This window comes from Ovis canadensis, chromosome 16, assembly GCF_042477335.2.
Source record: "Ovis canadensis isolate MfBH-ARS-UI-01 breed Bighorn chromosome 16, ARS-UI_OviCan_v2, whole genome shotgun sequence".
NCBI classification, from domain to species: domain Eukaryota; kingdom Metazoa; phylum Chordata; class Mammalia; order Artiodactyla; family Bovidae; genus Ovis; species Ovis canadensis.
Genome location: NC_091260.1, coordinates 13,261,485 through 13,276,823, shown reverse-complemented (window position 1 = coordinate 13,276,823; position 15,339 = coordinate 13,261,485). Strand labels below are relative to the sequence as shown.

The 15,339-nt window shown below is 45.8% G+C and overlaps 1 pseudogene; it reads left to right on the top strand.

Annotated features, from left to right (window-relative positions):
- Positions 1 to 12,661: 12,661 nt before the first annotated feature.
- LOC138421947 (olfactory receptor 10AG1-like) lies at positions 12,662 to 13,616 on the top strand (annotated as a pseudogene).
- The last annotated feature ends 1,723 nt before the right edge of the window (positions 13,617 to 15,339 follow it).

Sequence of the window (15,339 nt, the reverse complement as noted above, 5' to 3'; positions counted from 1 at the left end):
CACTCTTACTCTCCCTCACACACCCTTGCATGGTCTTACACTCCTTCGCACATCTTGCATACTCTTACACTCCCTTGCACACCATTGAACACTCTTACATTCCCTCTCACACCCTCACACACTCTTACACTCCCTCACAAGCCTACACCTGTGGTCACATGTACGTAGTCTCAGGGTTAACCACTCTCAGACCATAGACATGTTGTCACAAGTTCACAGTCTCCATGGTTACCCCACCTACCAGACCATGTACCTGGAGTCACATTTCCAGTTTCCAGGGTAATCCCCACACCCAGACCTGGCACATTGTGTCACTTGTCCACAGTCTCCAAGGTGAACTTTTCCCAGACCCTACACCTGGCGTCACATGTCTGCAGTCTCCATGGTGACCTCACATCACTTACCCTGTACCTGGGGTCAAGGTGACCCTCCTCCCAGACCCTGTACCTGGGGTCACATGTCCACAGTCACCAGGGTGACCCCCTTTTCAGGCACTGTACCTGGGGCCACACGTACACAGTCTCCATAGTGACCCCCTCTCCCAGACCCTGTCTATTTATTTTCTATTTACTAACCTCTTACCCCTTAACAGTCCTTAGTGGTAGTGGTGGTTGTTTAGTCGCTAAGTCATGTCCAACTCTTGTGACCCCATGGACTGTAGCCTGCGATGTTCCTCTATCCATGGGATTCTCCAGGCAAGAATGCTGGAGTGGGTTGCCAATTCCTTCTCCTGGAAATCCTCTTGACCCAGGAATCGAACCTGTTTCTCCTGCATTGCATGTAGATTCTTTACCGATTGAGCTGTGGGGGAAGCTTTTGAGCTATGAGGGAATGCCCAGACCCTGTACCTGGGGTCACACTTCAACAATATCCAGGGTGTCCCTCCTGCCCATAACCTGCACCTGGTGACATATGTCCAGTCACCAGGGTGACCCCTCTCCCAGATCCTGCACTTGGGGTCACATGTCCAGAGTCTAGGGTGACACTCTCCCAGAAACTGTATATGGGCTCACAGGTCCACAGTCTAGGGTGATACCCTCCCAGAAACTGTACAAGAGGTCATATGTCCACAGTCTCCAGGGTGAACCCACTCCCAAATCCTGCACTTGGGGCCACATGTCCAGAGTCTAGGGTGACACTCTCCCAGAAACTGTACCTGGGGTCACAGGTCCACAGTCTCCAGGGTGACCCCCTTCCAAGACCCTGCACCTGGGGTAACACGTCCACAGTCTCCAGGGTGATCCAGCTCCCAAACAATATACCTGGAGTCTGATGTCACAGCCTCCAGGGAAAGCCACCTCCCAGACCCTGCACCTGGGATCCTATGTCCACAATCTCCAGGGTGACTCTGGACCGGGGTCACATGTCTACAGTCTAAAGTGTCATCCCACCTCCTATACCTTACATGTGGAGTCACACATCCACAATCTCCAAGGTTACACCCTTCCCTCCCCTCCCCCCCCCCCCCCCGGCTGTCCCGACCATGCACTGGGAATCACAGATCCAGTCTTCAGGGTTAGCCCTCTCCCCAGACCCTACACTTTGGGTCAAATGTCCACATTATCCATGTTGATCCCACTTCCCATATGCTGTACCTGGGGTCACATGTCCACAGTCTCCAGGGACATTATGTTCATGGTGTACATCCACAGTGTTCATGGTGACCTCCTCCCAGACCCTGCCCCCAGGGTAAGACGTCCACAGTCTCTACAGAGGCCCCTTTCCAGACCCTACATGGGGGATCACATGTCCACAGTCCATAGGGTGACCCCATCACTCAGACCCTGTACCTGCTCTCATATGTCCACAGTCCCCAGGGTGACAGCACCCCCAGACCCTGTACCTGAAGTCAAAGGCCTCCAGGGTGACAAACATCCCAGACACTGAAACTGGGTCACACATGCAGTCTCCAGGGTGACCACAGCCCACATCCAAGCACCTGGTGTACATGTCCACAATCTCCCTGGTGAACACCTTTGCAGACGACCCTGTACATGGGATCACATGTCCACATTTTGCAGAATGAATGTCCTCCAAGACCCTGAACCGGGGTCACATATCCACAGTTGCCAAGATGAACCCGCCTCAAGACCCTGTACCTGGGGTTGCATATCCAGTCTCAAGGGTGACCCCACCTCCCAGATCCTTGTCCTGGGTTCACACATCCACAGGCTCCATGTTGACTGCTTCAAAGTACCTGCACCTGGGGTCACATGTCAAAATTCTCCTTGACACCGCTCACACTCCTTGCTTGAGTTCACATGTCCACAGTCTCCAGGGTGACTACACCTTACCAGGTTCACAAGTCCACATTCATCTGGGTGACACCCTCCCAGAGCCTGTATGTGTGGTCACACATCCACAGTCTCCTTGGTGTGACCCCTTCCCAGACCTGGGACCTTGGGTCATATGCCCACTGTCCCCAGGGTAACCCCACGTCCCAGACCCTGCACCTGGGGTCACATGTCTAGAGTCTAAAGGGTGACCCACCTCCCAGACCCTGCACCTGGGGTCACACGTAAACAGTCTCCAGGATGAGACCACCTTCAGACTATGTTCCTGGGGTCACATGACCACAGTGCCCACTGTGGCATCTCCTCCCAGTCCCTGCACCTAGGGTTGCCCATCCACAGTCTCCAGGGTGAACCTCTCCCAGATCATACACCTGGAGTAACATGTCTACAATCCCCAGAGTGACACCACTTCCCAGGCCCTGCACCTAAGGTCCCATGTCCACGAGATCCAGGGTGACCCCCTCCCACACCCTGGACCAGGTTCACATGTCTACAGTCTGAAGTGTGACTCCACCTCCCAGAAACTGCACATGGGGTCACACATATACAGTTTCCAGAGTAACCCTTTCTTGACCCTATACCTGGGGTCAAATTTCTGTAGTATCCAGGATGACTCCCTCCCAGACCACATACATGGGATCACATGTCCACAGTCTCTAGTATGAGCCAACATCCAGACTCTGTACCTGAGGCCTCATGACCACAGTGTCCTGGGTGACACCACCTCCCAGTCCCTGCACTTAGGGTAACACATCCAGAGTCTCCAGGGTAACCCCCTCCCAGACCATTCACCTGATGTAACATGTCCACAATCCCCAGAGTGACCCCAGTCCCAGATCCTGCACCTGGGATCACACATCCACAGTATGCGGGGAGAGCCCCTCCCCAGACCCTGCACTTTGGGTCACACATCCATAGTCCTCAGGGAGACCCCACCACCCAGACCCAGTAACCAGAAACACCTGCGCACAATCCGCACGGTAACCCCACCTCCCAGGCCCTATACCTGGAATTTCACATCCACAGTCTCCATGATGAACCCCTCCCAGACCATGCACCTGGGATCACACACCCACAGTTTCTAGGGTGACCCCCCTTCTGCCCTGCGCAGGGGGTTATATGACCACAGTCTCCACGTTCAAACCCCACATCAGATCCTTTACCTGGTGCCACGTGGCCACAGCTTCCCTGGTGAACCCCTTCAGAGACCCTATTCATACGGTCACATGTCCATAGTCTCCAGGGTGAACCCTCCCCCAGACCCTGCACCTGGGTTCACACATCCAGTCTCCATGGTGACCCCACGTCCCAGACACTTCACCTGGCTTCACACATCCACAGGTTCCAGGGTCAGCCTCTACCCCAGACACTGCATTTTGGGTCACTCGTCCACTTTCTCCAGGGAGAATACACCTCACAGAACCTATACTTGGAGTCACATGTCCACAGTCTCCACAGAGAGCCCTCTCCCCAGACCCTGCACCTGGTGTTAGACGACCACCATCCAGGGTGACCTTTCACCTGGGGTCACACATCCACAGGCTAAAGCATGACCCCTTTGAAATATAAGCACCTGGGGTCAAATGTCCACGGTCTCCTTGGTGACACCTCTCCCAGACACTGTACCTGGGGTCACATTTCCAGTTTCCAGGGTGACTGCCTCTCCTAGACCCTACACCTGGGGCCACACGTCCACATTCTCCATGGTGACCCCATCTTGGCAGAACTTTTACCTCTGGTCACATGTACACAGTCTCCAGGGTAACCACCACTCCCAGACTTTGACCCTCTGGTCACATTTCCAGTCTCCAGGGTGACACCTTCCAGACCCTTACCTGTGGATACAGTCCGTAGACTTCAGGGTGACACTACCACATCAGTCCGAGCACCTGGGATGACACGGCCACAGTTTCCATTGTGAGCTCCCCTCCCAGACCCTACCCTCGTGTTACATGTCCATGGTTTCCAGGGTGACACCCTCCCAGATCCTGTATCTGAGATCACATGTCTTCAGTCCCCAGGGTGACCTCTCCCAGGCGCTGTATTTGGGGGTCACATATCCAGTCTACCATGTGCATTCTCCCAGACCCAGTACCTGGTGACACATGTCCATAGTTTCCGGGGTGATGTCATTTCCCAGACCTTGTACCTGTGGTCACATGTCCACAGTCTCAAGTGTGACCGGCCGCCCTCCCAGACCCTGTACCTGGGGTCAAATATCTGCAGTTTCCAGGCTGACACCCTCCCACCCCTGTGTACCTGGGAACACAACTCCATGTCTCCCAGGGTGAGCCCCCTCCATGACCCAGCACCTGGGGTCACAGGTCTGGAGCTCCCAGGGTGACCCCTCCTCCCAGACCCTGTCCCTGGTGTCACATGTCCACACTCACCAGTGTGATTTCCCCCCCAGACCATGTACCTGGGGTCACACGTCCAGTCTCCAAGGTGACCCCTCTCACACACCCTGCACCAGGAGTTATACATGAATAGTCTCCAGGGTGACACCCTTCCCAGACACTGTACCTGGGGTCATGTATCCAGTCTCCAGGGTGACAGCTCCCTAACACTGCACCTGGGTTCACATGTCTAAAGTCTCCTATGTGACCCCATCCAGACCCTGCACCTCAGTTCACAGGTCCATAGTATCCAAGGTGAGACCCCTTCCAGACCCTGCACCTGGGGTCATACATCCCCGGTCTCCATTGTGACACCTCCCTGCCAGACCCTGCACATGGTATCAAAAGTTCACAGTCTCCAGGGTGACAATCTTCCCCAGATTATATATTTGGGATCACACATCCACATTTTCCAGGGTGACCCAACCTCACTTACCCTGGTCTAGGGTATCAGGACCACAGTCTTGAGGTGACCTAACCTTACAGACGCTGCGCCTGGGTTCTCATGACCATAGTCTCCAGGGTAACCACCCCCCAGAACCTGCACCTGAGGTAACATATGCACAGTCTCCAGGGTGACCCCATCTCACTGACCATGTATCTGGGGTCATATGTCCACAATCTCCTGGGTGAGACCCTCCCCATGAAAGGTTGTTGCTGAACCATGCAAAGATGCCGGGATTCTTGGCCTCCGGAGGAGAAGAATTCAATCCGGGGCCAGAGATGAGGCTTGATTGTTCAGAGCTTTTGTGTAATAAAGTTTTATTAAAGTATAAAGGAGATAGAGAAAGCTTCAGACAAAGGCATCAGAAGAGGGTAGAAAGAGTACCCCCTTGCTAGTGTTAGCCATGGAGTTGTATGCTCTCTAATTAGTTATTACAGTGAATCAAAAGAATGTCTGGAGGTTGTAAAGACCTCACTAGACCTACCCCCATAATTTACACTTTAAGATAACAGAAGGTTTTTTCCAGAGACTGTCCGCAAGCAGGATACGTTATTGTTATATAATCCTAAGGAATGTAGAGGGACAAAAAAGGTTTGTCCTTTCTTCCTCCTTGAAAATTCCAGGCCCCTCTCTCCCTGGGGACCCCTAGACTTCTTATCAACCTGCCTAGGAAATGACTGTCTCATTCCCCCCTTTTCTTTTAGGAGAATTATGTTGCCAAGGGAAAGGGGCATCATTTTCGTTCCGTAACTACTTCCCACTGCTTAGGGGTGTGGTCCCTAAATTGTTAAGGCAACATATTCTCCTAACCCTCATATTGAGGGTCTCTGATCCAGGGGCCCCAAGTAATAGTTGGAGGAGGCTGTGGCACTAGTAGGATCTTGAACATCCATTTGTGACGTAAAAGGCTTCATGCAACTAGGAATTAAATTACACAGTTACAGATGTAAGGCTCAATAATCATTAAAACAAATTAAAATCAAGATTAAAAGTCATATTATGTCCATAGTTACATCAGTCCATCTTAGGATTGTTAGATGTTATCAGTTGAAGAAGAGGCATCACATATGATTATTGTTGAAGGTATTCTCAGACTTGGAGAAAGTCTTTTCCTTGAAGCGGAGATGTCCACCATGGGAAGCCTTCCACTGATGAAGAGGGGAAACCTGTTCAGCGGTCACCACGGCATAACCTGCTTTATGGTTTTCATACCGAACAAAAGAACTGCAGTCTGTAAATATTTCCATGTCAGGATTGTCTAATGGGGTATCCATTAGATCCTCCCGAGCTGCAGAGTTTAAAGTTAGGATTTGGGAACGGTCATGATCTGGTGTTTCATTTTCCTTCTCAGGAAGGAAAGTGGCAGGGTTTAAATTACTACAGACTTTAAGCTTAGTTACTGGTCCTTCTAACAACAACTGATATTTAAGAAGTCTACTGTCTGTCATCCAAATATTAACCTTAAAACTTAAGATTCCACTCACATCATGAGAAGTCGGGACAGTAAGGTTCCATCCATTAATTATTTTGAAAGCTTCAGGTGCTAATAAAGCTGCTGCCCCAATTACTCTTAGGCAGTGGGGCCACCTACGTGAAATTACATCTAACTAGGCCTGACAGAATGTGGTCCACTGGAGAAGGGAATGGCAAGCCATTTCAGTATTCTTGCCTTGAGAACCCCATGAACAGTATGAAAAGGCAAAATGATAGGATACCAATAGAGGAACTCCCCAGGTCATTAGGTGCCCAATATGCTACTGGAGATCAGTGGAGAAATAACTCCAGAAAGAATGAAGGGATGGAGCCAAAGCAAAAACAATACCCAGTTGTGGATGTGACTGGTGATAGAAGCAAGATCCGATGCTGTAAAGAACAATATTGCATAGGAACCTGGAATGTCACATCCATGAATCAAGGCAAATTGGAAGCAGTTAAACAAGAGATGGCAAGGGTGAACATTGACATTCTAGGAATCAGCGAACTGAAATGGATTGGAATGGGTGAATTTAACTCAGATGACCGTTACATCTACTACTGCGGGCAGGAATCCCTCAGAAGAAATGGAGTAGCCATCATGGTCAACAAAAGAGTCTGAAATGCAGTACTTGGATGCAATCTCAAAAATGACAGAATGATCTCTGTTCATCTCCAAGGCAAACCATTCAATATTACAGTTATATAAGTCTATGCCCCAACCAGTAATGCTGAAGAAACTGAAGTTGAATGGCTTTATGAAGATCTACAAGATCTTTTAGAACTAACACCCAAAACAGATGTCCTTTTCATTATAGGGGGCTGGAATGCAAAAGTAGGAAGTCAAGAAACACCTGGAGTAACAGGCAAATTTGGCCTTGGAATGCAGAATGAAGCAGGGCAAAGACTAATAGAGTTTTGCCAAGAAAATGCACTGGTCATAGCAAACACCCTCTTCCAACAACACAAGAGAAGACTCTACACATGGACATCACCAAATGGTCAACACCGAAATACGATTGATTATATTCTTTGCAGCCAAATATGGAGAAGTTCTATACAGTCAGCAAAAACAAGACCAGGACCTGACTGTGGCTCAGATCATGACCTCCTTATTGCCAAATTCAGACTTAAATTGAAGAAAGTAGGGAAAACTGCTAGACCATTCAGGTATGACCTAAATCAAATCCCTTATGATTATACAGTGGAAGTGAGAAATAGATTTAAGGGTCTAGATCTGATGGATAGAGTGCCTGATGAACTATGGAATGAGGTTTGTGACATTGCACAGGAGACAGGGATCAAGACCATCCCCATGGAAAAGAAATGCCAAAAAGCAAAATGGCTGTCTGGGGAGGCCTTACAAATAGCTGTGAAAAGAAGAGAGGTGAAAAGCAAAGGAGAAAACCAAAGATTTAAGCATCTGAATGCAGAGTTCCAGAGAATAGCAAGAAGAGATAAGAAAGCCTTCTTCAGCAATCACTGCAAAGAAATAGAGGAAAACAGTAGAATGGGAAAGACTAGAGATCTCTTCAAGAAAATTAGAGACACCAAGGGAACGTTTCATGCAAAGATGGGCTTGATAAAGGACAGAAATGATATGGACCTAACAGAAGCAGAAGATATTAAGAAGAGGTGGCAAGGATACACAGAAGAACTGTACAAAAAGATCTTCACGACCCAGATAATCATGATGTGATCACTAATCTAGAGCCAGACATCTTGGAATGTGAAGTCAAGTGGGCCTTAGAAAGCATCACTACGAACAAAGCTAGTAGAGGTGATGGAATTCCAGTTGGACTGTTCCAAATCTTGAAAAATGATGCTGTGAAAATGCTGCACTCAATACGCCAGCGAATTTGGGAAACTCAGCAGTGGCCACAGGACTGGAAAAGGTCAGTTTTCATTCCAATCCCAAAGAAAGGGAATGCCAAAGAATTCTTAAACTATTGCACAATTGCAATCATCCCACATGCTATTAAAGTAATGCTCAAAATTCTCCAAGCCAGGCTTCAACAATATGTGAACCGTGAACTCCCTGATGTTCAAGGTGGTTTTAGAAAAGGCAGAGGAACCAGAGATCAAATTGCCAACATCCGCTGGATCACTGAAAAAGCAAGAGAGTTCCAGAAAAACATCTATTTCTGCTTTATTGACTATGCCAAAGCCTTTGAGTGTGTGGATGACAACAAACTGTGGAAAATTCTGAAAGAGATGGGAATACCAGACCACTTAACCTGCCTCTTGAGAAATCGATATGCAGGTCAGGAAGCAACAGTTAGAACTGGACATGGAACAACAGACTGGTTCCAAATAGGACAAGGAGTACGTCAAGGCTGTATATTGTCACCCTGCTTATTTAACTTCTATGCAGAGTACATCATGAGAAACGCTGGGCTGGAAGAAACACACGCTGGAATCAAGATTGCCAGGAGAAATATCAATAACCTCAGATATGCAGATGACACCACCCTAATGGCAGAAAGTGAAGAGGACCTAAAAAGCCTCTTGATGAAAGTGAAAGAGGAGAGTGAAAAAGTTGGCTTGAAGCTCAACATTCAGAAAACGAAGATTATGGCATCTGGTCCCATCACTTCATGGGAAATAGATGGGGAAACAGTGGAAACAGTGTCAGACTTTATTTTTTTTGGCTCCAAAATCACTGCAGATGGTGACTGAAGCCATGAAATCAAAAGACGCTTACTCCTTGGAACAAACGTTATGACCAACCTAGATAGTATATTAAAAAGCAGAGATATTACTTTGCCGACTACGGTCCGCCTAGTCAAGGCTATGGTTTTTCCTGTGGTCATGCATGGATGTGAGAGTTGGACTGTGAAGGCTGAGCACCGAAGAATCGATGCTGTTGAACTGTGGTGTTGGAGAAGACTCTTGAGGGTCCCTTGGACTGCAAGGAGATCCAACCAGTCCATTCTGAACGAGATCAGTCCTGGGTGTTCTTTGGAAGGAATGATGCTAAAGCTGAAGCTCCAGTACGTTTGGACACCTCATGCAAAGAGTTGACTCATTGGAAAAGACTCTGATGCTGGGAGAGACTGGGGGCAGAAGCAGAAGGGGACGACCGAGGATGAGATGGCTGGATGGCATCACGGACTCGATGGACGTGAGTCTGAGTGAACTCCACAAGATGGTGATGGACAGGGAGGCCTGGAGTGCTGCGATTCACAGGGTCGCAAAGAGTTGGACACGACTGAGCGACTGAACTGAACTGAACTGAACTAAACTCTGCTTAGATAAGAAATAGATTGCTGATGAGGCCCTCAGTGTTGTGTCAAAACTCCCAAGGCCACACCTTTTCTTTCAGTGACAAACAAATTAAATTCTGACCCTGTGGGCAATTCAGAGTGGGAGCTTGCAGGAGAGCAGTCTGAAGAACCTTCAAAGCCTTTTGAGTATCTGGAGACCAAACCAGTTTGTAGGTTTGGGGCTGCTGAGTTTCAGCTATAAGTTTATATAAAGGCCGGCAAGTGCCCCATAACCTGGAATCCAAGCACGACAGTAGCCTGTGATTTTCAAATAATCCTCTCAATTGTCTTAAAGTCATAAGTAGGGGATGATTTCAGTTCCAGTTCCAGTTCAGTCGCTCAGTCGTATCTGACTCTTTGCGACCCCATGAATTGCAGCACACCAGGCCTCTCTGTCCATCACCAACTCCCGGAGTTCACTCAAACTCATGTCCATCAAGTTGGTGATGCCATCAGCCATCTCATCCTCTGTCTTCCCCTTCTCCTCCTGCCCTCAATCCCTCCTAGCATCAGGGTCTTATCCAATGAGTCAACTCTTCGCATGAGGTGGCCAAAGTACTGGAGCTTCAGCTTTAGCATCATTCCTTCCAAAGAAATCCCAGGGCTGATCTTCAGAATGGACTGGTTGGATCTCCTTGCAGTTCAAGGGACTCCCAAGAGTCTTCTCCAACACCACAGTTCAAAAGCATCAATTCTTTGCCACTCAGCTTTCTTCACAGTCCAACTCTCACATCTATACATGACCACTGGAAAAACCATAGCTTTGACTAGACGGACTTTGTTGGCAAAGTAATGTCTCTGCTTTTCAATACGCTATCTAGGTTGGTCATAACTTTTCTTCCAAGGAGTAAGCGTCTTTTGATTTCATGGCTGCAATCACCATCTGCAGTGATTTTGGAGCCCAGAAAAATAAAGTCTGACACTATTTCCACTGTTTCCACATCTATTTCCCATGAAGCGATGAGACCAGATGCCATGATCTTAGTTTTCTGAATGTTGAGCTTTAAGCCAGCTTTTTCACTCTCCTCTTTCACTTTCATCAAGAGGCTCTTTAGCTCCTCTTCACTTTCTGCCATAAGGATGGTATCATCTGCATATCTGAGGTTATTGATATTTCTCCCGGCAATCTTGATTCCAGTTTGTGCTTCCTGCAGCCCAGCGTTTCTCATGATATACTGTGCATATAAGTTAAATAAGCAGGGTGACAATATATAGCCTTGACGTACTCCTTTTTCTATTTGGAACCAGTCTGTTGTTCCATGTCCAGTTCTAACTGTTGCTTCCTGACCTGCATATCGATTTCTCAAGAGGCAGGTCAGGTGGTCTGGTATTTCCATCTCTTGAAGAATTTTCCACAGTTTATTGTGATCTACATAGTCAAAGGCTTTGGCATAGTCAACAAAGCAGAAATAGATGTTTTTCTGGAACTCTCTTGCTTTTTCAGTGATCCAGCAGATGTTGGCAATTTGATCTCTGGTTCCTCTGCCTTTTCTAAAACCACCTTGAACATCTGGAAGTTCACGGTTCACATATTGCTGAAGCCTGGCTTGGAGAATTTTGAGCATTACTTTACTAGCGTGTATAGATTTTATTCTCTTGGGTCCTATGGCCCTAGTCCCTTCTGATATGATTAGGCCCAGATATCTAACAGATTGTTGACAAAGCTGAGCCTTTTCTCCTGATGCCTTGTAACTGCAGCTTGCCAGAAAGTTTAATTATTAATTCAAGAAGTTGGTAAATCACTTTTTGTAGAAGAAACATATTACACATTACATACAAAGATACACTGATGATCAAAAGCTTAAAATCTAGGTATAGCAAAGAAAGACGGACAATCTCAACCCAAAGCTTTCACATGCATGAACTAATACTCACATAGGGGCAAAAAAACCCCACAACAAATAATTAATTAATTAAAGGTATTCAGCAGAATTGTCAATTATTGAAGTCCTTTGTAATTTAGGAGGCTCTGAGATAGCTATTGTGGTGGATGTATTTCTTACAATAAGTGTGTAACAGGTGAACATTCTAGTTTGAATGCTTTAATGAATATAAATGCTAGGTGAACATGACTCTTACCCTTATGAGAGTTCCTGGACAGGAAGACCAGCTTAGAATTCTTTGTCTTTGAACAGAAAAGTCTGAATAAAAATTATGAATGCTGAATTTGTAGACACTATATTGAAATACACAGTTTTAAAAATTAAATACCATTCAAAAATCTTGAGTGGTTAGCTGATGAATTTTGTTTTATAATAAAATAGCTAATATGCAGAATGTCAAAGTTAAAAAGACATTGGAAAGACAACTGAAAAAAATGTCATTTAAAAAAATTAACTATATGTATCCCTAAAACTATTTTATATTGCTTAAGACATTTAAAAGAGCAAAAAAAAAATTAATTTTGAATTGATAATGAAAAGCAGAATGAAGAGGTGAAAAGAATAACACATCAAATGCAAATATCAAGTTATTTCATAAAGGAACTTAAATTCAGAATTTGTATTTTTGAGTGTTGAGGCGAATAGCAAAATTACAATCACTTATCTTCAGAACTAAATAAATATTGTATACAGCAGAAAAAGAAAGATTAAAGTTTTTTTTAATTTACAGATAGATTTAATAAGGATGAAAAACACACTTTATCACACATTTAGAGCACCTGGTGTAATAGGTTTGGTTTTTATAGGAAATTGAAAAACAGCAAGTTGCAACATCCTGTTTTATAAGAAAACAAGAGCTAATGAAAGTGAAATAATAGTACCTCTGATTGGATCATTCCCACAGATGAGATATGAAGAGATGGAAGCAGAAGACAGTGTATCCACAGTGATACAGCTTGTTTTCCTGGGGTTTTCTGACCTTCCAGACCTCCAACGGCTATTCTTTGAGGTATTCTCCATCATTTACATCATTATCTTAACTGGAAATAGCCTCATAATAATACTAACTAGGCTTGTCCCTGCACTGCACAAACCCACATATTTTTTCCTGGCAAAATTTTCCTCCTTGCAAATCTGTTCCGTGTCCGTCACTCTCCCTAGGATTCTGGCGAACCTTTGGACTCAGGACAGAAGCATTTCTGTGCTGGACTGGGCTGCCCAAATGTGCTTCTTCCTTATCCTCCAAGCCACTGAGTGCTTCCTCCTGGTGGTGATGGCCTATGACCACTGTGTGGCTGTCTGTGTCTCTCTGCACTATCCCCTGGTCATGACCCCAAAGGTGTGCCTCCAGCCGGCTGTGGGCTCCTGGGTCAGTGGACTCCCAGTGCAGATAGGGCAAACGTGCCAGATCTTCTCTCTGCGTTTCATTTGAACGAGATTAACCACTTCTGTGACATTCCCCCCATTCTGAAGCTGGCCTGCGGAGACACTTCTGCACACGAGCTGTCAGTCCATGCAGTAGCTCTGTTGTTTGCTGCCGTCTCTTTTTGCTGATCCTTGCCTCTTACAGCAGAATCATTTCCACTATTCTGAGGTCGCCAACAGCCAGAGGGCAAGCCAAAGCCTTCTCCGCGTGTTCTTCTTGCCTGTTGGTTGTGCTTTTATTCTTTGGATCTGCTACCATTGGATACTTAAGGCCCAAAGCCAGTCATTCTGCAGGAACTGACACACTCCTCTCTCTGTTCTACACCATAGTGACTCCGAGGTTCAGTCCCATGATATACAGCCTTTGGAACAAGGATGTGATTGCAACACAGAAAATTATTGCTGAAAACAGTAGTGTGATGAGTTTATTTTAAAATGTTTTAAATACTGGCCACACGGTTATTAGAGAAAGTTTTAAAGATCTCTACATTTCCCAGTTTAGAAGTTAACCACTTCTTTTTATATTATATTTTTCAGTTCAGTTCAGTTGCTCAGTCATGTCTGACTCTTTGTGACCCCATGGACTGCAGCAAACCAGGCCTCCCTGTCCCTCACCATCTCTTGGAGTTTGCTCAAACTCATGTCCATCGAGTCATGATGCCATCCAACCATCTCATCCTCTGTCGTCCCCTTCTCCTCCTGCCCCTAATCCCTCCCAGCATCAGATTCTTTTCCAGTGAGTTAACTCTTCACATGAGGTGGCCAAAGTATTGGAGTTTCAGCTTCAGCATCAGTCCTTCCAATGAACACCCAGGACTGATCTCCTTTAGGACGGACTAGTTGGATCTCCTTGCAGTCCAAGGGACTCTTAGGAGTCTTCTCCAGCACCACACAGATCAGCCTTAATTACTCCTGTGTCTGCTCCCTCCCCTCCCCCTCCCATCCCTCCAGGTCATCACCTGAGACTGGGCTCCCTGTGCTGCCCAGCAACTTCCCACAGGCTATCCATCTCATGCCTGATTGTGTATGTATGTTGATGCAACTTTCTCCATTCATCTCACTCTCTCCCTCCCCAAATGTGTAAGTCCATTCCCTACATCCATGTCTCCATTCCTTTCCTACAAATAGGTTCTTCAGTATTTTTTTTTTTTTTTTTAGATTCCATACACATGCATTACTTAGTAAAGAAGGTTTTACGAAATCGTGGAACACTGCTGTCCCAGGAGTTCGATCACTGGTTTTTAATCTTCTCTTTACCAGATGTAGAGCAAGTCATTTAGCTACTATTTTTTCCTTTCACTCTTTTAAAGAACAAAATTAAAATGAGTATGAAGCTTATTTAAAAGCACATGGCTAGCCATACCATCCCACCAGAAGTGTTGCTGTGTGAAATAAATAAATGTGTTTTGTTACACAGGCTTGAATATGATTCTAAAGAAGAAAAATACACATTCATGTTTCACAGTGTTTGGTGGTGGTAGACAGTACCTTTTTAGTGGCTTTTCAGCTGGTGAAGAAGCTCTTCCGTGGTAGAAATGCAGGTTTTGGTATTTTAATGTGCGTGTTATGACTGAGCACTTCAATGCTTAAACAGTGCTTTCCCCTGCTGTGTGTGTATTCAACACAATTTCATCTTATATATGAACTTCTGTGAATATAATCAGCTGTGACTACAGACACATCTCATTAGTACTTTGCAAGAATTTAATATACTCATGGTGTCAATGAGAGAGCCGTTAAAGAGGTCTTATTTTAAAGAAAAGAATTGCATGCTTCTGTAGGTGTGGATTTCATAATTAAAAATCCTATAGCTAGATAGTTAACAGCATTTTTGCACAAATATCTACAAATATTGTGGTTATTTTAAAAAAAGTGTTTCATTTTGTCATCCAATTTGTTGCTACTCCTATGTGATTTTAACATTAAAAAGCACTGTTGAACATGCAGGCTTTGCAGATTTTATTTACAATTTGGCTTACAAAGAATATGACCCCATCATCATTATTTGAAATAATGATAAAACCAAAGTTGGGAAAATTATTTCCACAGCTTATGATTCAATTCAATTCAGTTCAGTCACTCAGTCGTGTCCGACTCTTTGTCACTTTATGGACTGCAGCACGCCAGACTTCTCTGTCCATCATCAACTCCCAAAGC